General features: G+C 35.4%; 1 protein-coding gene across 1 annotated transcript in view; it reads left to right on the plus strand.

Annotated features, from left to right (window-relative positions):
• Nucleotides 1-15,412: 15,412 nt before the first annotated feature.
• LOC119767749 overlaps nucleotides 15,413-22,181 on the plus strand; it is a 32,186-nt gene continuing 25,417 nt past the window's right edge. Inside the window, exon 1 of the mRNA XM_038257123.1 lies at nucleotides 15,413-15,677. The gene's annotated coding sequence lies outside the window, so the exon portion shown is untranslated. The remainder of the gene's footprint in view (nucleotides 15,678-22,181) is intronic.

The raw sequence follows: 22,181 nt of genomic DNA on the forward strand, positions 1-22,181 counted from the left end.
TTTAATCAAAAATAAGCGACATCTAATTGAAACAAAATATTACATTGAAAAGAATTATTATTTTTTTGAAACTATTAACTGCTGAATGTCGATTTTTTCTACAGTTTTTTTCGACATTTGTATGAACAATTTTTGTTATAGAAAAGATGGATGAATTTGATCATGTTTAGTTTATATTTTTCTAGTAGTTTCAGGCCTATTATACAAATTCCAATCACTGTTGCCTAGCTGCAGTCTTTTATATTTCTCCATACAAGTTTTCGATTTTCCATTGCTTTTTACACTTGTTTAGGCAAACTTAAACCATAAGCATTAAAATCGCAATGAAGTATTTCAAAGCAATTTTTGTAATAAATCAAAAGGATGCGCGAGAAAGGTCGAAAAACATAAGGTCGAAGGACAAATGGTAGAATGGTCAAAAGGTCAAGTGGATCAAAGGTCAAAAGTGGACAAAGGTTGAATGGACAAAAGGCCAGAAAAACAAAAGATCAAATGTTGAAAAAGTAAAACAAAATAATGTTATTTTTATATGAGTTTTCCGTTCTTTAAAAAAAAGTTCATCTGGATTTTGAAATCTTTTTTTTTTCTATAGAAAAAGATTTTCCATTAATTCAAACATGAGCAGTTCTTTTAAGAGGCAGTTTTTGTATGAAACTTTCAGTGTTTATTTGTATGTACATGAGATGAACTCATGCCAAATATGAGCCCCCTACGACAAAGGGAAGTGGGGTAAAACGGGCTTTGAAATATGAGGTAAAAAAAAACATAAAATAAATCTTAAAATTGCTCGCATTTCTGTAAAACTTCATCAATGCCAACTCTCTTAGTTTCATTCGAAAGGTCTTCCAGGATTTGTTTGACTTATTCTCACAGCTTTTTCAATTTTCTGTTAAAAATTGTTATTTTTCAACCTTAGTATCTTTTTGCAACAGCCTCCAACATCCATACTCCTATAGGTCAAAAGTTAGGTAATTACATGGATGGAATTAACTTTTTGGCCAATTACAGTTTTTCTCATAGTTTTTCGATTTTTTTTTATAACAAACATGAGTTTTTTCCATTCTTTCAAACACGCAGTTCTGTAAAAAAATTCTTGTACCAAATAAAACAGATGTTCCATTCTATAAAAACTATTCTTGATGGTTGAAATATTTTGAAGATTTTCCATTGTTTCAAATATGAGCAGATTTTTTTTAAGTCCAACATCTAAAAAGAGTGACATAAACTTTAAAAAAATATTTGCAACGGCCTTTTTAATATTTATAATATTAGAGAAATTCTGACCTACATGAATGGTTACGCTGTTCGCATTGTAAGCGGATGATAATGGGTCTAAGATTTTTAAAAATGTGCCCACTTAGTTTATGAATGGTCCTCTATAGTATAATCTAATATAATGAAAAGCCAAAAAAAATGGTAACTTAAAATAAATAAAAATAACATTGAAAGAATACATGATAGTAGAGAAATTGATCAACAAAAAAATAGTTTCTTTTGGGTTGCGCATTTGATTAAAGTTCATGAAAGAGTTTTGTGTTTGTATAAGTAAATTTCATATACTTTTCCTAAATTATGCAGTTAAATTAAATTTAAATAAAATAAGCAAAAAAAAATTAATTCGTAATTTCAACTATCTAAAATTGATAGATTTAGAAATTTTTGAATTTATCTGAAATTAATGAGTAAAAAAAAGTAAATCTCTCCCTGTTCCTGATGGGAACAGCCGTGAAGAGTATCGGGGCCGGCATTTACAAAGCGGATTCAGTGACAGTTTATTAATCAACTTAATGTTAACATGTTAAGGTTAATGTTAACATTCCATAGGTCGCCTCCCTAAGGTGTCATGATAAGGTCCAGTTTGTGACGATACACTACCTTCCCTTTACAAAGCAATCGAATCCAGAAGGGAAAAGATCACCAGTTTTGTTGGTCCGAGCCGGGATTTAAACCCCGATCTACCGCTTACGAGGCGGAAGCGTTACCACTGGGTTACGTGGCTCGGTCGTAATGAGTACAGTTTGTCAAAAATAATTTTCGAAAATATTTCGCCAAATAGCCTAACACCATGAAAAAAAAACAAACTATTTTTTTTTGTTTTTTGTTTTGTCATAAAAAGTGAAATATTTTTAGAATATTTATTCTTTTATTTTTTTAACAGTCTTCATCAATACTTTCAACCGTTTAAACACACCATTTCAATCAGAAGTTTCGTTCACAAGTGCCTTGTTGTAGATTCAAAATTTAGCCCTTAACCAAGTCCTTCAAGGATGCTCTGTTTGTTTTGCAGTGTTTGTAGAGTTTAGAATAAATTTTAAATATTACTATACTTTAAAATACTGACAAACTGGCCATAGAAAGTTTGAACATGAAAAAACATAACAATAGAAGCGATGTTTTCTTTATTCGGAATGAGACAGTTCGTCGGAAGTTTGATGTTTTAAAAGGAATTTAATCAGCCCTGAATTCGCATCTATTTATACTCGTCAATTAATAGCAAAGCTGAGACTGTTTTTCATGTTTTTCAACATTTTGAACTCAATTTTGGAACCCGCTGACGTCAATCAATCGCCGGAAGGCTCTTTTTCGAGCCACGCTCGTCACCGGGTCTAAAAAGATAATGTGGGCTCCTGCATGAAACCGTTGAACTTTTATACCCACAACTATGACTGCTCCTCTACACCACAGCTTCACACCGATACCGAATCGATTGCATAAAATTCAATTACTGGATTATAATTTTTATTAGCACTTTGCACTGCAACAAACACGTTGCTGCTGGGTTGTTTTCCCGCGGAAAATTCAGTTTCTTCGGAGATCAACCAACACGAAGAAAGAGAGCCTTCGGCAGCGCAACACGTGTTGGAGGTTTATGATGGTACATCATTATCCTTGGACGAGGTCCTGCATGCGTCTGCGGTGTGTTGGGCAACATTTTTACTCCAATCATCCCTAGCAGTGTTCGCATAACTTGAGAAAGAGGTTGATATCATGTTACACTTTTCTTAAGATGATGATCTTTGGGGTATCGTGGGCAATAGCGCCTGGGCTACACAGCAAAAATAAAAAAATAACTTTCATTTTACACTGAATGTCACTGTTGACACACAATGCACTGACAAAATATTCAAGGTACCAAGAATCTTTTATTTTTATTTTTATTTTCAAGCACAAACATTGATTTATTCAGCATTTTTTTATTGTTGACATTTTTTATAGTGAATATGGATACATAATTCTTTGTTGGTCTTCTACTCTACTCAAGATTACCATTTTCTCTTTAAAGACATTATAGATTGAGCAGTACACACAAAAACACAACATTTACCCTCTAAATCAGGCTCTGCATTGGGAAAAAGTTGAACACATGGAATCGTTACGTATATTAGTGGTCATCAATAAAAACTGAGAAGATGACAATCTTAAGGCAATTACGTAAAACTCGAGGAATTTTCTTCTGAAAATATTCGGATACTAGAACGCATTGCCAAAAATAACAGAATAAAACAAAATACATTGACCTTAATTCTATCTGAGAATATTGAATACCGTAATCTGGGGCGAATCGGGACTACAGTCTGAATAGGGACAGCAGTTTTTAGAGCACTTAAAGCTTTTAAATTTGGAAATGGATGTACACATTTTGTTGGTCTGAGTCTGTTCTAACCGAAACCAACCAGAAAAATCACAATATTGTGCTCCAACATGGTTAAAACTGCTGTCCTAATTCGCCCCATGTGTCCCGATTGACCCCAGTTTACGGTAACAAAAAATATTCTTAATAATAACTTTCCCATCTCCTTGGAATCACAATTCAACACTTTTTAGTAGAAATTTCTCATATCTTCTCGAATTTTCCAGCGCAATAAATAGTTATCAACTTTTGAATATTTTGTTTTATTTAGCCGATTTAGCGGACTCTATCATTCAAGCTTCAGACTAACATTCCTACCCATTTTTCCGTAATTACACCACTGCACAGATAACAAATCTAAGTGTAAATAAGATTTTCCGAAAAAATGTGATGTTTTGGACAAAGCTGCTTGGATTGGTATGCTTAACAACATTCCAGAAAAGAAATAATAATTCTAGAATAAATTTTCAAAAGGTCCTGTCTGCATAGGAAACCCATGAATCATAAGTTGTTTTAAAAATTTACTCTAGAATTCCAAAAATATTCCGCAATTCCCTCTAACTTGGACTTCCTAAAAAAATCCTAAAAAAATATCAAAACTTTTTAATTTGCAAAGTTTCAGTTTTGTGGAAAATCCGTTTGAAAGTTTGCCTAGTTTTTCGAATTCTTGTTGTCAAAACTGGGAGAGAAAGAGCGGGCTAAATTCAAATTGCTGTGCAAGTATCAATACTCCTTGAAAGTTAGGTTTCCCAAAACAAGCAAACTAATCAATAACCATCCTAACTTTCAACCAAGCCAGAAGTTGCCTCTTTCCATTTGCAACAACCCTTCAGAAGAAATTGAGTCTCCAAAACATCACATTTTTCGGAAAATCCAATTTAATCTTAATTTTGTAACTCTTCTGTAGACACCAAAAGTCAAAGTAGTTATGTCACAGACATAACCGGAATGGCGTAGACTTACGTAAAATTTAGATATGTGGACATGTGGGTTTTCCATATATTAATTTGAAGAATTAGCTATATATATTGGAAGGAACACCCATTCGAACGGCAAAGAGAGGAAAGAAAGAGACGAAGGAATTTTAGCGAGCCGAATGGGGGAGGGGAGAGGGGGCATAGGGGTTGGGGGCGAGAGCAGCCTCAGAAAGCTGTGCAATCTGTCGCCCCGAAGACCAAAATTTGTTCCTGAAATTTAAATTCAAATTAGCTCGCTGCCTCGTCCCGGGTGGGACGAGGGCAACTCTTTCAACACTAGAATTTGATGAGACGTAAATCTTTCAGAAGCGCTCGCCGCGAATGCGACGAGCTAGTTGGATGTCCCGATTGTTTAACAACCAAGGCTTGACCCACGAGAGGCTTTTCGGCGGAAGGCAGCAGGCACGCGCCTCATCTTGTTGATGCCTCGTCCCGGGTGGGACGAGGGATGGGGATTGAAGCACCTCCGAACCACAGCAACCACGAAAGATCCAAACGGTCCGGCCATCGAGAGGCAACTGGCTGACGATGACGACGAGAAGGCGATGCGCACTTCTTTTCCAGTTCTGGTCCCTCTCTCCTGCTGCTGCTGCTCTGGGCTGAGCTTTCCTGCTGCTGCTGCTGCCGGTCCGACGTCTGAGACGTGAATGATGGAATGGGCTCTGGCGCACGTTCTTATGTATGATTTCGGCCCGCTACTTCCCCTCCTTTTTCGCGACCGACACTCGGTCGCGTTGCTCGGATGATTTTCCCCTCAAAATAGGTACTTGACATTCCCGTCCGTGAGTGGGAAGCGCTCATTTTGCTTGCAAAATCTCTGCATTTTGAAAACATTTTAAAACATTCAATTGTTTCAATAGTTAAACTATTTTGCCAACAATGAAAGTTTTATAGCAAATTGCTGAATAATTTTCGAATCGAATGGCACATAAATCGTGTCGATTCGATTAGAGGGAAGGAAGATATAAGCGTTTGACGGATGACGCAGTAATCCAGGGCCTTCGGCCCGGGTTTTTTGGAATGACACCCCAGTACCTTCGACAAAGACGTAAGTCTACGTCAAAACTTCTCATTTTGTTTTTCGGAAAATCCGAGTAACTTCAATTATTATTAAACATATAGTGCTTGTGTTAATTTAACCATTAACATGAATTTTATTTGATTTGAACTTAAAACATGCTACATCACATGTACAAAACAACAACAATCAAAGCGTTAAATTATTTCCCACGTAAATTTCCCCGAAACGGTCCTTATCTGTACAACTTCAGACCATCACATGTAGATAAGGTTACGCGATAATTAACATCGTCATACCAACATTCACAACCCGTTCCTGATGCAGCTGCCGGGTGTCACAAGAACTGAGTTGGTACGTATACTACACCTATAGTACGGTTTCGTCTGATGTCAAAGTTAATCACAAGTCTCTCTTATTTTTTGTGCTGGTAAAACCAACTACGAAAAAAACTCACACACACATTTACATTTAGATATGTGATTTACGAACCGGCAATGAAAATACACGCGTAGCTTCAAATTACCGAAATCCCACATTTGCAAGAGGGGGTGTTTATCTTTTCCCGGGACCGGGCTGCTAGTCACCTGGAAAAGTGTGAAAGTGCTAGGGATGAAAGGATTTGGGAGCGCTTAATCTCTCCCAAGCCTCAACCGAAGCCACCCACGCAAGTGCATACAATTATCCCCGATTTTGGCGGATTTATAACCCACACACAGGAAATGGATATCCCTCTCCCCCGGGGTCTGTCTGATAAGCCAAAGTCGTATTAAATGAATCAGTATCAATTATGCCAACAAGTCTGACCTTATCTGGTGGCAGGCCGGGGCCGTCCTAGGTTCATCAGCCATTGGTGTGCCCTGTAGGTAATCCTAGCCACGAAGGTAACCAACCGTTACGACATCCACAGTGCAATGTGTTTCTAGAACATAATATTGATGGAAAGTGTTGGTTAGTGGTAGAATGATCCCTGAACTGACGGCGTGGTTGACCTTTGCACGTTGAGTAACACCACACAACATTAATGTAGAAAATGGTTGGCGTAATTATACTGGGGATTAACCCGTGCAATGATTTTCATAAAGAACATGTTTTTACCAAGGTTGCAACTCAATACATTAAACATTTCTTTTATTTAATATCAAAATGTTAACTGATTACACCTACTAACAACTTTTCTGAACCCTCTCAACTCTTGGGAAGCAAAAAATAGAAGCCTCAGAATCACACATTTTCCATCAAAATTTCATGAAGAATTTGTGTGGTTCATTTTTCGTTCAAATTACAATACTAAATAATACAAATGTTTTTCATTCTCAAATACAATTTTATTATCTTTAAGTGAAATGAGAATTTGCTGAAATTTTGTTGGTTGGTGTTATTGAAATAAAATTTACTAGTCTTAGAGTTTTTATGACGTAGTTAAGAAGAGTGTAAACATTTTAAACTTTTCTGTTGTTTTTGAACAGAGTGCTGAGGAGATATTGAAGTTTTCAGAACTTTTATTTTGGGTGATGAAAAAAAAAACCCGTTTCGTTGCTTCATAAGGACATACAAAGTCAGTGTTAATTTGAAGGGTACATATTGATCCTTGCACTGTAACTTGGATTTGGCCCGCACTTTTCTCTCGCACTTTTGACAGCAAAATTTCCAAAAACTAGGCAACCAGCAGTTTATTTACATTTCCAGTCGCAGTTTCCACCAAACTGGACATTCGCACTTTAAAATTGCGATTGACAGGTGAGCAGCATCGGCTCGCTTTGATCATTTTTTGAGAAAATTAAAAATTTCCTAAGCTAGTTTGACAAGTCGCAATAGTGCGATCGATAGCAATAATTTAGTGCGATGTCCAAGTTAGTGAGAATTGCGCAATAATCTATACACTGTTTTTACGAAAAATTACAAGGATCGAAGTAAGCCTCGCGTGTGTTCGGATCGGAAAAAAAATTCGCTGTCAATTTCCTCCTACAATTTCGTTTCAAAAAATGCAAAAAATTGCCGTTATTTCTGCCGATTTCCAGTGGAGAAGGTGGTGGTCGCGGAAAAGGCGTCCTGACGGTGGGTACCAGCGTGACTTCAGGAGCACATCTTTCTGGATTTTCCGAGCCTGTTGCAAAAAATTGAGCTGCTTTCCGGATTTCAACGTCAACATTTCCTGGTAGCAACTTATCGGCGGATGGTGATCTTCATCCGGTGCGTTTCCTCGGACAACCATTGGGTCCGTCGGTGACGTGTTCAAACTCGGCGAAAATCTGGCTGTTTCAAGTTTGTCGACGGATCTCAAGTTAATCAAATCGGACCACTCCTGATACTGAAGATGAAGCTGGTATTGAAGATACATAATTTGGTGAGCCCGTTCTTGTTATAATACAAAAAAAAACTTTCACTTATACGCTAACATTCACTCATTCCACTCAAGACTAACTACGCCAATTTCCACTAAATACGCGGTAGAGTGTTCCCTTAGTCGTTCGCTGTGAGTTGTGGATTGCCTGCTTCTCTAATGAAGGTTCGGCTGAGGGGGCATGCTTATTAATTTCTCGTCGCTCCATACCCTCAGTGACGTGATGGGAACAAGGGCGTCTATGCAAAGTGTCCCTACACCCGCTACAAATTTCCGGCGCTTGGGGAGGGAAGCGGGAAAGCATTTTGTTCTATGCGCCGGTATTTGTAGCATTAAAATTCGTGCAAAAAAACTTATGCACGTGGGTGTACAGATTAGGGAGTAAAAGATGATCGAATTGTTCACCTAGCGCTCACATGTGTTTCGGGACCATGTTGCCTGCGGGTATGGGGATCATACATACATACATACATACACTGTTTTTACGAAAAATTACAAAAAAAAATATGAGTAATATAATCACAACATCATTCACTAATACTATTTTTAATGACATGCTCCCTATTGTGCAATTAGTGAAACGATTGCTCCCTGAGTGACCAGTTCCGGTGGCGCCCGATACTTAAATTTTTATTTTTACGCTCAATTAAGCTTAATACGGATTGATTACCGCCCTAAATGACACTGCAACAAGTTAACATCCTTCAAATGCCAACTTCGCCCTTCCATGACAACACCGGCGGCTGTGGGTGGGCGTGGGTTGCAGATTTAAAGTGTTTGTCACACACATGCATCTACACTAGGGTGGTCCAAATCCGAGCTTTCTCGGGGATGAAATCATAGATTGATCCATCACTAGACAAAATTCCAAATTTGAGCTTGTTCTGACCACGGGAACCCCTCTCTTTAATCGCTTGAAGTTTGTATGGGAAAAATTGTCCAAATGTATGGATCAATTCTTTATCAATTCTCAGATGTATTCCGGAAGACACCATATTTTTAAAAGCACGTCCGTGCTCGCTTGCCTGCCTGGAAGTGCGCCTGTTATGTTGTCCCTTTGAGCCGGCCGTGCAAAAAGGGACCTTTTCGCAAGCTAATAACTCTTCAGCAAAAAATCCTATAAATATTGTGTCTTCGAGAAAGTTGTTCTAAATTTAATGAATGTCCTCCATACATTTTGACGATTTTTCCCATACAAGCTTCAAGCGAATAGAGGGAGGATGGGTCAATCTTTGATTTCAGGGGGTAACCCCTGGGTCCGGATTTGGACCACCCTAATCTGCACCCACCCCGGAATGGTTCAATTAGGCGCACTTTGCTGTATTTACGTGGCTTTCATGCTATGGGAAACATTAGGCTTCCGAGCATTGCCAATTTTATGCTGACTCATAAGCAACTCATCCCGAAGCTGGAGGCAGATTTCTTCTATGTTATGTTGAAGATAAAATTGTCTTATTTGTCTAGTAAAATACAACTTTCTGTCGCTTTAAATTTACATTTCTGAATCAATGTCTCAACCACTATAGTACTTTAAATAAATCGCCATTCTTTAAACTTTTTCAAATAAAAATGACGATAGGTCACTCTTTCAATCACTGTCAAACTCTTCTAAGCTATCTTATTGATACTGATTCACGCTTCAGCCTATAAAGTCTTTTGATCTGAGCTAATGATGTAAATATGTTATGTTCGACGGCGTACTTGGCGGTGTAATCACTTACTAAAACATCTTACCCAGCAGCACGTGGGCAAGACTCCCCTCATACAGAGCCTATTCCGCGTCAAATAAGATAATATTTTCTCCCTTTTTTCCACGGAATTTTACACACGTTGGCGACGCACATGAACGTCACTTCTAGATTTTTTCCCATAACTATGCAAATGTGACTCCTCCATTGATCTTTGACGTGTATTAAATTCGCCCAGTCAACGCATATGCTTTGCTTATGTACTGCTCCCTGTTTCGTTATATCATACTTTACTAACTTGTTCTGTTTAACATACAGGTGATGTTAAAGTATGCACTACATTATTCAGCATGAGGTGGATACAACATACCTGTATTTTCAAACCATATTTACCGAGGTTAAAGGTTTCGCTGTTGTTATGAATTGTGATTTCAATATTTCACTTTTATTAAGTTGTAATGAAATTAAATCGATGTTTGATTATTTCCTCTTTAAAAAATATTAAAAAATTCTTTATTTAATAACAGGTAGCAGCTAAAATAATGATTATTTACCAGTTTCGTCAACTGGGACGAATTGGGACAGCAGTTTTAACCATGTCAGAGCACAGTATTTTTATTTTTGTGATTGGTTTCGGATAGAACAGACTCACCCCAACTCCTTTCATGGTAAATTTAAAACCTTTAAGTGCTCTAAACACTGCTGTGCCTATTCAGACTGTAGTTCCGATTCGCCCCAGATGACGGTATTTCGTACGCACATTGTTTGTAATTTTCAACCACCAAAGCTACAAGGTATCCTCCTAAGGTTCCAAATATACGGTCAAAACTAACAAGCTGTGAGTATTTTTGTTTGGTTTCATAGCACTGAACTCAAGCTAACTTACTGTTTACACAGCTAATACACTATTTGAGTATATTGGTCAATTTGGTTACTGATTTCCACATTAGTAAGTGGCGTTTTGAGCTTTTCTGAGCCAAGGAGTTTTGAATTTTTTGTTGTTTGCAAAAACCTTTTCTAGCATAATCGAATGATTTCGGTTCTTTAGTTTAGCTACGGTAGATTCCTGCAAAATATTCCAGTGCACTTTGCAATCTGCTCAAATGGTATTTAGCCTGAATTTTTTTTTCTTTTTTCGGGCTAAATTCCATTTGAGCAATTCAGTACTCGAATCTGTATTTTTTATTTCACTAAAATTTTCCAACTTTGCATCATTGGTTTGCCCATACAAATCACATTACAATTTTGTCAGCTATCCATACAAAACAAGAATCGAAGGTTTTTTTTCTGATCGATTAGGTGTCTTGGGAAAAGTTGAAGGTTATATAAATATTGTTACAATCTATAAAAATACCAAATATATTAACTATCTTTTCACAACTCAAAATTTAAATCTAAAAAACCGTATTATTGTTTTATTTTTTATATATGCAGCAATTCCCCACGAAAACAGCATGGAAAAAAACAAAAGTCGGATCGGGCTCAAAATTTTTCTGGGGGTTCCCTGGCCGAAATAATTAGACCCGTATTTTTTTGTTTGGCCATTAGGGTGACCTACGCCGTATTTTTTTATTGTTGCCCAATGGGCATTGGGTTAAGTTCACTGCGACCACCTGAGAAGGCTATCTTTTGTGATGTACCCTGTTTACTGTCCATACTACAAATTACTCGTATCCATTGGATCGGAAGACGAGGGGTTATTTTGCAGACATGGTTTATCCCAATTCGGCGCAATACAGTCAATGAACTGTAAGACCTTCTTGGGATGGGTCTGGTGCATTACATCGTACGGCGTAAGAAAATTTTAGCGATGACCTATACATGTCTGGGTACCAAAAGTTGCGTCTTTTTGGTACCCAGACATGTATAGGTCATCGCTGAAATTTTAAAGTTATCTCAGTTTTAGTGAAAAAAGTTAATTTTTGGCCGGTTTCGTCATTTTCCGGTTTTTGCGCGCGGCGCGTCGAGAAACACGGATTTTATTTTCAAAACATCATATCTTAGAATCCTGTTAATGAACTCCTCCCATTTTTTTATATGTTACGTAAAAATGTCCAGGAAATCCGATAAAAATATTTCCAGACATAGGCTCTTTGGTCCAGACACCATCAAAACGGCATTTTAATTTTTCATACGCCCTGTTCATATGTTAGGCTAGATTTTTGAAACTTCTTATTATTTTTCATTGAAAGGCCAAATTATCACCTTTCATTTGCGTATAAGACAATTGAAATCGGTTGAAATGGCGAGGAGTTATGATTTTTCGAAAAAGTGGTTTTTGCAAATATCGACGAAAATGGCCATTTTTCAGACCACCCTAACACGGCGTAGGTCACCATAATGGCCAAACAAAAAAATACGGGTCTAATTATTTCGGCCAGGGAACCCCCAGAAAAATAGCACTTTTGTTTTTTTCCATGCTGTTTTCGTGGGGAATTGCTGTATGTTAAGTGGAACAGAAAAATGCAAAAACTTTGCTATCGAGTTATGAGCTTTTTTTGAAGAAATATGCATTTTGTTTTTTTTAAGTAGCGAGGTGGCTTTTTTCGGCGTATCAGTCAAAAACTACTAGACCATTTATTTGAGATTGTCCAACGATACCTCTTAAGGGGACACTTTGGATAATTTTATTAAATAGGTAAACATCAAACTGACTGACAAAGCACATCAAAAAGAACAACAACAGTCGAATTCACAAAATCATATCAATTTTGTCTTTGAAAAATTATCTGCGCAAGCAATTCAAAGAATCCGTAAACGGGTAACATATAACAAAAATAAATAACAAAAGATCATTTTGATGTTGTTGTTAATTCATTTATTTCTGGCAGCTTTAACCTTCTTGGTCATTCGCTGCCCTATCATTTTGATGAGTTCTATGAATATTAGGATGTAACAAACATAACTTTAAGGCGGGGGCTTGTTCCGGTGGGCGCACTGAGACCAAGTCCCAAATATGAGCTTGATTGTACGTTACAAGAGCAGGAGCTTTGAATTTGAATTTTTAATATCCGCCAGAAAGTCATTTGTGTTACACCCTAATAAATATGTTGAAGAATTTATGGTAATAAAGCATCCTTGAGGCCCTAAAAATCTCACTTGTGAGATGTATGTGCGTGAACTTTATTTTGTGTAAGAGTTATTTCCGAAACCACTCGTCCTAGAATTGTAGTTTTGATAGCATTTTGTATGTACAAACCAAGGCATATAAATTAGATAAGGTGATGCGGGGTTTTCAAATAAATTATTGAAATAATTATTAAATAAATTTTATTTTTCGAAAAACATTTTTGTTTAAAAAACGTTTTTTGGTTCAGTTTGACATGCTAAACAATCCTACAGGAAAAAAAAGGTGAAATTTGCCCAGGAAATGTTAAAATTTTCAATTTTTAAAAAAATCTCCGTATAAATTCTGGTTTTTAAGCTAACTATTTTTTGACAGCTGGAAACCCTCCTTATTCTAACGGATCTATATTGTTTGGGTGCAAACCTGGACTCCGGAAATTCCTGGGAAAAAAACAAACTACAACTTACGACTTAGGGAAAATTTTGAATTTGAATGGAACATCACTATCGACACCATCTAAGGCTGGTACAAATTTTATTAAAAGTTTTTGTCTCCCCCCTCTTCAAAGTTGGCCTGAAAATCAGGGGGCGAAAAAATATTTTTTTAAAAACAACTTTAATATTTCAATGAAAATTTAAATGCAATCAGTTTAAATCAATTTAAAATGTATCCCCTGCGTTTAGAATCATTTTTAGCATGTTTGGGTTGATTTTAAAATCTCTTGAATTTTTGAAAATTTTCGATGTTTGTTTCGTAAATTTTTAGTTTTTGTCAAATTTTACATTTTTTGAAAGCTAATGATTGCAAAACAACTGAACTAGTGTAAAATGCATTTTAAAACACTATACCATGCAAATGTTGAAACTATGGCTTGTTATTTCAATATTTTTTTTTTTTTTATTTTTTGTCTCCCCCTCGACCCCGGCAAGAGCCGAGGGACAAAAACTTTGAAAAATATTTGCATCTGCCTTATCACAAAATAATATTTTTAAAGAGTTGCCGCAACTTGTAAAATATGTGATTTACAAAGTTTATCCAGCAATGTAAAAGCTTTTGACATGTCAAGAATCAGATGAACCAAAGAAGTTTTTTGGCAAAGTTGTTCCCTGGAACACAAACTATAAGTTTGTCAGATTTTTGAAAATTACAAAAATTGCCAGAGACTCAAATATGGCAATACTTAGAAAGCTCTTTTTTTTGAGTTTATCCCACAAAGCCAGAGTGCCAAGTAGTGTCAAAACAAATCAAGCTCAAATTTGGGATTTGAGCTCAGTACAGCTAGGGTATCATTATCTCTTATGCCCGCCAAATTCAATAACTTTGTTACAGAGAAACCTCTTTATCGATCTGGTTAGTTGGCTTAATTTTCAATGTTAACAAATTAAACTTTTTGAAATTTTCCTGATCTTTTCGAAAAAAAATATTTTGAAATTTTTGAAATTAAGATTAAAATTACAAAAGGTCTGAAAGTTATTTTGAATATTTGGCCATTTTGAAATGCTAGTCATGATTCAAATTTTGTCTTGTTTTGTTCTCTTTTAACCGCTGTATCTCAGCAACTAGGATCAAATCTTCAATGTTTCTTCAATTTTACAGGAACTATGCGATGAAAATATTTACAGAAATTTATACTCTGGAAACTGTTAAGAAAAATCGCCTTTTTTCAAGTTAAAATCAAATTTTAAGGGGCTATTTAGAAAATGGTGCAGTTTTTCAATATTTCGACTAAGTTCAAGTTTGAATTTAGTTCTACTTTGAAAACTGACGTCAAAAATGTAAATAAATAAAAATAAGCATTTTGTGAAATTGAATGCCTGTGAAACAAGTTAATTTAAAACGTAACGCATCGCGTTACATACAGTGAAACATCTTTCTACGTAAGGTTTTGTTCAGATCTACAAAACGCTTTTAGAAGCTAGCAAAAATATTGTATGGTTTCAGAGAAATTTACGAAACAAAAAGCGTAGCGCCACCGCGTAAAAAGAGTTTTCTCTATACACGTGAAAAAAAAACTGGAATGAATAAATCAATTTTTAAACTCTTCATTGTTCTCTCTCATACAACTATAAAAGTTGTTTGAAATTGGTTGTGAAACCTTCTGCTAAGGATCAACAGGTAACGCCAGTAGTAAAATTATCCCCTGTTTTCCCACAACCTGTTACACAGAAAAAAATCAATTCCCGTAATCGTGAATTAAGTTCACGAATGTGAGATCCACGAAGGAATTTATTCATGAGTATGGTGCATTTGCACCATAAACGTGAATATATTCCTTCGTGGTTCTCATAATCGTGAACTGACTTCACGGTTTCGAGAATAGATTTTTTTCTGTGTACATGTTACCACAGAATCATAGATAGATGCGAACATCGCAAGCGACGACACCTCGGATTAGACGAGGACAGATAAAAGTGACTGTGAAAGAATGAGAAAGCCATCACCCACCACCCCTTTCCGCCCAGCTCGTTGGTGGTAAACTCCACACTACGATGAATTGATGGTACAAATTTCTTGCTTCGTGTTTTTCGCGCCAAACTCCGGGAACATGCGTATACTGCACGACTTTGGCGCACCGCTCGCTAGATGTCGCCTCGATCGTGCTCCCGCAGGAAAAACGGCCAAACTGCCTGCCACTGTCTCCACACTCTGGGCCCAGGCTGGCTGGGTATAAATAATGAAAGTTTCCACCGGAGCCGTTCACATCGCGTCTAACCGTTCCTCTCGACAGGGTGAAGAGTTCAAGTCAGGTCCTCCCAAGGTGTTGCCCAGGTCTTGTCCAAAGTGAATTCCGAATCCGAATTGATTTTGAGGTTTTCGAGCTGCCGGGTAATTAGTTTTCTGTTGTGCTAATAGTGAGCTGTTCCTGTGCCCTCACTTGGTGGTTTCCGGTTGAGTGACTGCTAAAACTCGGGTTTTCAACAGTTAGTGGACTATTCGCTGTAGTGCAACAGAGTGAGTAAACATTTTTAGTCGTTATGCTACACTGGGGGGTGACGACGAAACGGTAGCTTTATTAATTGAAAATTAATTGAAAATCGTGGTGCAGGCCTGCTCTGTGTGACTCGCTGGACGAAATGAAAAATTCGCGCTTGATTGATGTGACAAGTTGGTGTTATTTTTGTTTAAAGTGATGGAAAACGTATTTATTTATTTTTTAATTTTAAAATGATGAGTGAAGATTTAAAACATGAGTTGAATTTTTGTTTTCAATATAAAAAAATCAAAAGCTAAATGTCTAAAATTTTTCGAATATTATAAAATTGGTAATGAAAACAGATAGTTACATTTTGAATTTAAAATCCCAAAAATAGTATTTTGATTAGATTTTGTATTTTTTTATTTAAAACTGTTCTTCTAAAGCAGTCTGCCTATCCTTTATTTCATTTTAAAAATTAAAAAAAGGCAAAAATATATTTTTTTTTCAAATTGACATGATTGTTTTTGGTGAAATTAATGACATTGAAAGGATGTCAATTAATTATTCAAATATGCTTTAAGCTATAAGATTTTTCTCATGATTTATATTTTTGAAGGGCCCCGTGGCGCGGTAGATAGCGGCTACGGCTGCCGATCCCTAAGTTGCTATGGGGTGCGAGTTCGTTTCCCGCCTTCTGGAGCTTTTCGTTCAATGTTTGTCCCGTCTAATATTAGTATTCAGTCTGCAAAGACGGTGTGATTGTCTTTCAACATGAAGGACGCTTAGTTACAATGTCCATGTTCATTTATAAAAAAAACCGTTGATGACTTTGGTAGTCACTGTTTTCCTTACAAATTTCAGCCTAAAAGTAAGCAAATTTAGTTAATAACGTCTAATTGATCATTAGTAAAGTTTTTAATGTTTCATTTGAAAAATTTAACTAGGTTTCTTAGCTTTCATTAAGATTAATATAGATTTGAGATTTTCTAAAGAAAAAGTTCCAACTTTAACACTGAAACGCTCGGGTAGTCATTTGACCCTATTTTTTTTCCTTAAAAATCTCATAACTTTTGGTAGAATTGACCAATTTGGATGCTTCCAGTTGCAAAGGATCCAGATTTGTCTATATTTTGAACTGTCAGATGGTCAAATATGGATGTATATTCAAGTATTATTTTAAAATAAATCATTAAAAGAAACATTTTAATTTAATTTAATTATCCTAACGCAAAAAAATAATACATTTGATATTTAATTTCCTGGAACGGTACCAAAAAGTGGATATTAGGCTGGTTTTATAACAATAACGCTGTTTAGGTGTGACAGATCGTAGAACCTGGTAGAAACTCGGATCTTCATGCTCTCTTCGACAAAGTTTTTGGGAATTAAATTTCCTTTTATAATCTCACACTTGGACATTTTTGGACTCTTCTTGTTACAGAGTTTTAGTCAAGTTTTACCAGCAGAAAAAGCAGAAAAGCTCAATTATTTTCTTCACATGAATTTTATATTTTTGACTATCTCATTTATATTAATATATGAAACATGTTACGGGAGCGAATGATCCATAGGGTTAAAGTTCCCCTAATAAAATCAACAACATGAAACATGTTCTTTGAAATTTATTAAGAATGTTGACTTTTTTGCATTTTATTCATAATACAAGTTTAAAAATATGTCTATTTTTTTATTCAAATTTGATGGGTAATCTTTCTGTGCTCAAAGACTAAATTTTTCACACTCGGTTTGTTCATTTTCTTCATTTATTTAGTATTATTATACAATTATTAGGGCTTGTGATTTTTCACGGCAGCAAAATCGAAATTTCGCGGCATGCCAATAACAAAACATTGAAATTTCGTGGCAATTTCACGGTACTCGGAAAACTGCTAAAATTTGACTTAAAATACATGTGTTCTTTTAGCATGATTTTGTTCAGGAAAGTGTCTTAAAATTTAACAGTAGTTAAAGATAGAAAATAAAACTCTCTGACACAATTTATTTGTTTTGGAAAAAACTGCATTGGATTAATTTGGAGAAATTTTGAAGAAGTTGAATTATTGAATTTTTGATTCAGCTACATATTATAATTTTATTGACATTTAAGAAATTTAATTTGCTAAAATATCTCCTAAATGTCATATTCAGCAAAAGTAGAATCTAGTTTCAGAAAGAGGTAAATTGGAGTATTTTAATTAAGTTCTGGCAATACTTCATTAATAGCAGTTTTTTTTCATTTACATTGCAAAATATTTAGTAAACTTTATTTCAACATGTTTTATATTATTTATTAAAAGCAAAATGTATAATAAAAACATTCAAATATTTTGGCCTTATTTTCCTCACATTAAATGGAACTTGTTCATCGTCCATTAATTTTACAAAGATTTTAAAATAAGTGTTTAATAATGTTCTTTTACAACCTTTTCGATTTTTGAAAATAAAGACATTTTGCTGGAAATGAACCATCAATTACCTGCTTTTCTTAGAATATTGTAATGAAAAATATGTTCAAAAATAGTTCTAAATCTTACATGCATTTTTTTATTTGCAATTTGCTTCCAAAATGCTTGTTATAAATCTTGTGAATTGTTTGAATTCAATAATAAAGCATGAATGCACTGAGAAGCGGTTTATCATTAAATTGTTGAAATTTCGCGGCATTTCACGGTATTCACCAAACTTCACGGCCAGAGGCAAATTTCGCGGATTACGCGGTTTCCGCGAAATCACGAAAAATCACTAGCCCTAACAATTATATATTTTTATTATGAAAATTGCGCAAAAACTATTAACTGATTTTTTACAAACTATCTTATGTTTGAGGTTTTAACTAATAAATCATTTTAGGAATAATTTGAAAATATTGGTATTTTTAGTAGCAAAAAGAAAAATATATATGAAATTCAGGACTTGTTCAATGGATTTCCATTAAAAAAATCTTTTCAAATAACAAACCTGTTATTTCCATTTTTTTTTATTTGAACTCAAATTTAGAAAAAACGATCGTAAATTCTATCCTATTTTAGTGGAGGATTTGTTATAAATGATAACGACAATTGTATTTTGTTTAATTCATATTAAAAAACAAAACAACAACAATATTAATGAATCAGCCTGGATCCTGTTATTTAAATGGTATTTTACAAATTTTTATTTTATGTACTCAACATTGATATTCAGAAATGACTGCTTCGTTTTATTCAGTATTGTGTACAGAGCTAAAAATCTGATTTGAGAACATTACAACTCGTTTCGAGATTCCCGGGAAATTTTAAACCAATAAATATTGATCACTTAATAATATAAAACTAACCAGGACTATCAAATCTATCATTTAGGGGAGACTTGATCCCTTTTTTTTGTATCGCACATAACTCTGTCAATTTCTCACAAAACTATGAACTTTTTGCATAAATTCAAAGCTTAAACATTCAACTATGTTTGGCTGGTAAGGGTATTTCATCAGATAAACTCTTAGAATCATGCCAAGCGCTTTAAAAAAATATTTTAAACCGGCATTTTCAAAATGTTGGGGGTAATTTGATCCCCCTTTCAACATTTTGAAAAAATCTTAAGCAAAATGTTTCTTATTCATCCAAACTTTGAATTTTCTATAAGTTACAGCAACATCACATTGAACCTGTACGTTTGTGTTCAAAATATAACATGTTTAGCATGCAAAATATTTAAAAACTTAAAATTGTCTTTTTTAGACCAAAATTGAGCATGTTTACAAAAGCTGGTAATTTTTGTTCACATAACTTTTGAAAAATGGTTCAAACTGCAGTAAGTTATGTACAACTATACTTAAGGAAACTATGTACGAAAACCCAGCCCAATTATTTGATCTTGAGGCTGATTCCAGTGACTGTAAAAATGCAGGGATCAAGTATCCCTAAACGCACTTTTTTAAACAATTGATTGTAAAAATAGTTTGACGATAATTTCAACGTCAAATGCGTAAGGATTTTGGAGTTGATATGTTTATCAAACAATCCATGTATAAAAAATATTTTTTTTGAATAATTTTTGAGTGTTTTCTACACTTATCAAAACAATGAAAAAAGATCTCTTGGAAGTTTTTTGCAGCACGTTTTAGAAAAATGTGTGTAATTCAATATAATTTTTTTTAATTTTTTTCTTTGTTTTCTACAATAAGTTTTAGTAAATTTCGCACCACTTTCTAGAACAAAGCTAATTGTTTTACCCACATACTGACGAGATACAGGCTTGAGATCAAGTCTCCCCGGGGATCAAGTCTCCCCACTCTCCCCTACAATGTTTCTCTGTGGGTCCAAAAAGTTAGAAAACATTTTTGTTGTCTTGTTGTATTCTTTCTACATGACAGAAAAGAACAAACAGTGTTACCGTCATCTGGGGCGAATCGGGACTACAGTCTAAAAAGGGACAACGAATTTTAGAGCACTTAAAAGCTTGAAATTTGGAAATCGATCCACTATTTTTGTTGATCTATGTCTGTTCTGTCCAAAAACAATCAAAAACATCCAAAGATTGTCTTGCGAACGACAAGAACATGGAGGAAAAATTTATACAATTTCTGAAAGATTCAAAAATTTTCTATGATCTATAATCAATATTTATTAAAAACAACATTGCAACCGGGTCGACTTCAAGCACGAAGTCAAATCATCCAAAAGAGGTGAACCAGCCTCTGGCTGAAAAACTCTATAATAGAGAATAAAAAAAAAATCCAAATATTGTGCAGTAACAAGGCTAAAACAGCTGTCCCAATTCGCCCCATGTGTCCCGTTTCACCCCAGATGACGGTACCCAAAACCAGTGATTGTATGAACTGCCTAAATAAGGGTTTCATTTTGGATTAATGCTTCATTTTTGAATAGACTCCATTTTTTAAAGTTTTGTTTAAGGTGAAACGAGAAGGCAGCGCCATATTGACACCATGACCCCGGTTTTTGGAAGCACCTTTTTGGGAAAACGCCGTATCTTACGAAGTTCTGTTTCTTGCAGATGCTAAATAGGTCGATAGCAAGCAAACTGTCGAGTTCAGAAATTGATTTAAGTTGTTCAAGAACTGGCCTCCCGGTTCACCTTAAATCAATCGAAAATGTAATCTGAAGTGGTCCAATATTTTTTCGTTTTTTTTTTTTTAAATGACACACCTCTGACGAAACATTAGTCAAAATATCAAAAATCGACGATCAGACTAAGTAAATGTAAAGCATCAAAAAAAGCCTAATCGTTTCTACAGCCTCATACTATTTACAATTTCTTCCCGCATTAATTGTGTGAGTCATTTTCCATGTCCTACTTTTACAAGTCCCGATCATAACCACACTCAATTTCCGCACGCACACGCACATCCGTTGCTGTAACCGTTCTGTGTGTGCCAAATCAATCAACAACGGCTGAATCGAGGACAATGCGAACCTTTTTACGACTTCCGATAATTGCTTAATATCGGACGTGCAACACGTAAAATTACTCCCAATCATCGGTGGCCGCGTGCAGTTCCGGCTCAGTTGCGTAAGGTAGGTCGTTCAATTGTTGGCCTAAAACTTAGGCAAGTTTAATGTCTTCTTCCTACATTACTGTTAAAATTAGCTGACATTTGCAGACTTCGGCACTCCGGCTTTTGGAGATTTATTGACTCCGAATTCGACTACTCAGGTCTGCACGAACTACAGATTTTTTTTAATCTTAGATTACTAAAAAAAATTTTGAATTTAAAAAAAAATCCTGCAAAAACAAGAACCTGCAAAACTATAAATGGTCCAGAAATTCAACAGATCAATCATAGCCATCAACACCCTACACCTTCCAATCGTTTTCCCATAACCTCACACTCGGCTCAAAAGGGGATGGGGTGGCTGATTGTTTGTTGTTTCGCTCCCGGAAAACAGACATTCCTCCCACTTGAAGGAGTTTTCCCGCTCGAGGTTTACGACGCGCCCAAACGCATTGTTTTGTTACTGTCCGCCCAGTCCGGAAGGTTTCTTTTTTTATGACAAACTCCATTCGGCGTCGTTAGGTTTATGACCTAAGCTACAAGCCGACGTTCGTAAAAACCCTGTGTGTCCTGCGAGTCCTTTGTTTCTGTTCGGGACTGTGGTTGAATTTGAAATAAATTATGTTTTCAATTAAAATTAACCTGAATAGACAAATGTATAGAATTTTTGCTTTCTAAACAACACGAACAAATTAATTATTTACAAGTTGTTAAATTATAAAATCAGTTTTATATTAAAAAAACGTCAAACATAAACACTTTAAATCCATAATTTAGAACCAAAAAGCATAACAACAACCCACTGTGCAATATCCTCTTGGGCTGTATCAATTAAGAATTGTTTTGCAGTTTGTTTGCAAGTGGTCTCGACTGAGTTTTTTTTTTGTTGTTTTTGATGCCATTGTGATGCTTTCTTTCAGTGCTGAAAATATGAAAAACGATTAGCAAGGAGTCAACCTCCGGGAGACGGAACCATTTGGCAAGGAGGGAACGATTTATTGGGTTCGGTTTGAGGCAAATTTTGTTGCTACGCCAGCACTGAGTATGG

This window comes from Culex quinquefasciatus, chromosome 2 (assembly GCF_015732765.1).
Source record: "Culex quinquefasciatus strain JHB chromosome 2, VPISU_Cqui_1.0_pri_paternal, whole genome shotgun sequence".
In the NCBI taxonomy this organism is placed as follows: Eukaryota; Metazoa; Arthropoda; class Insecta; order Diptera; family Culicidae; genus Culex; species Culex quinquefasciatus.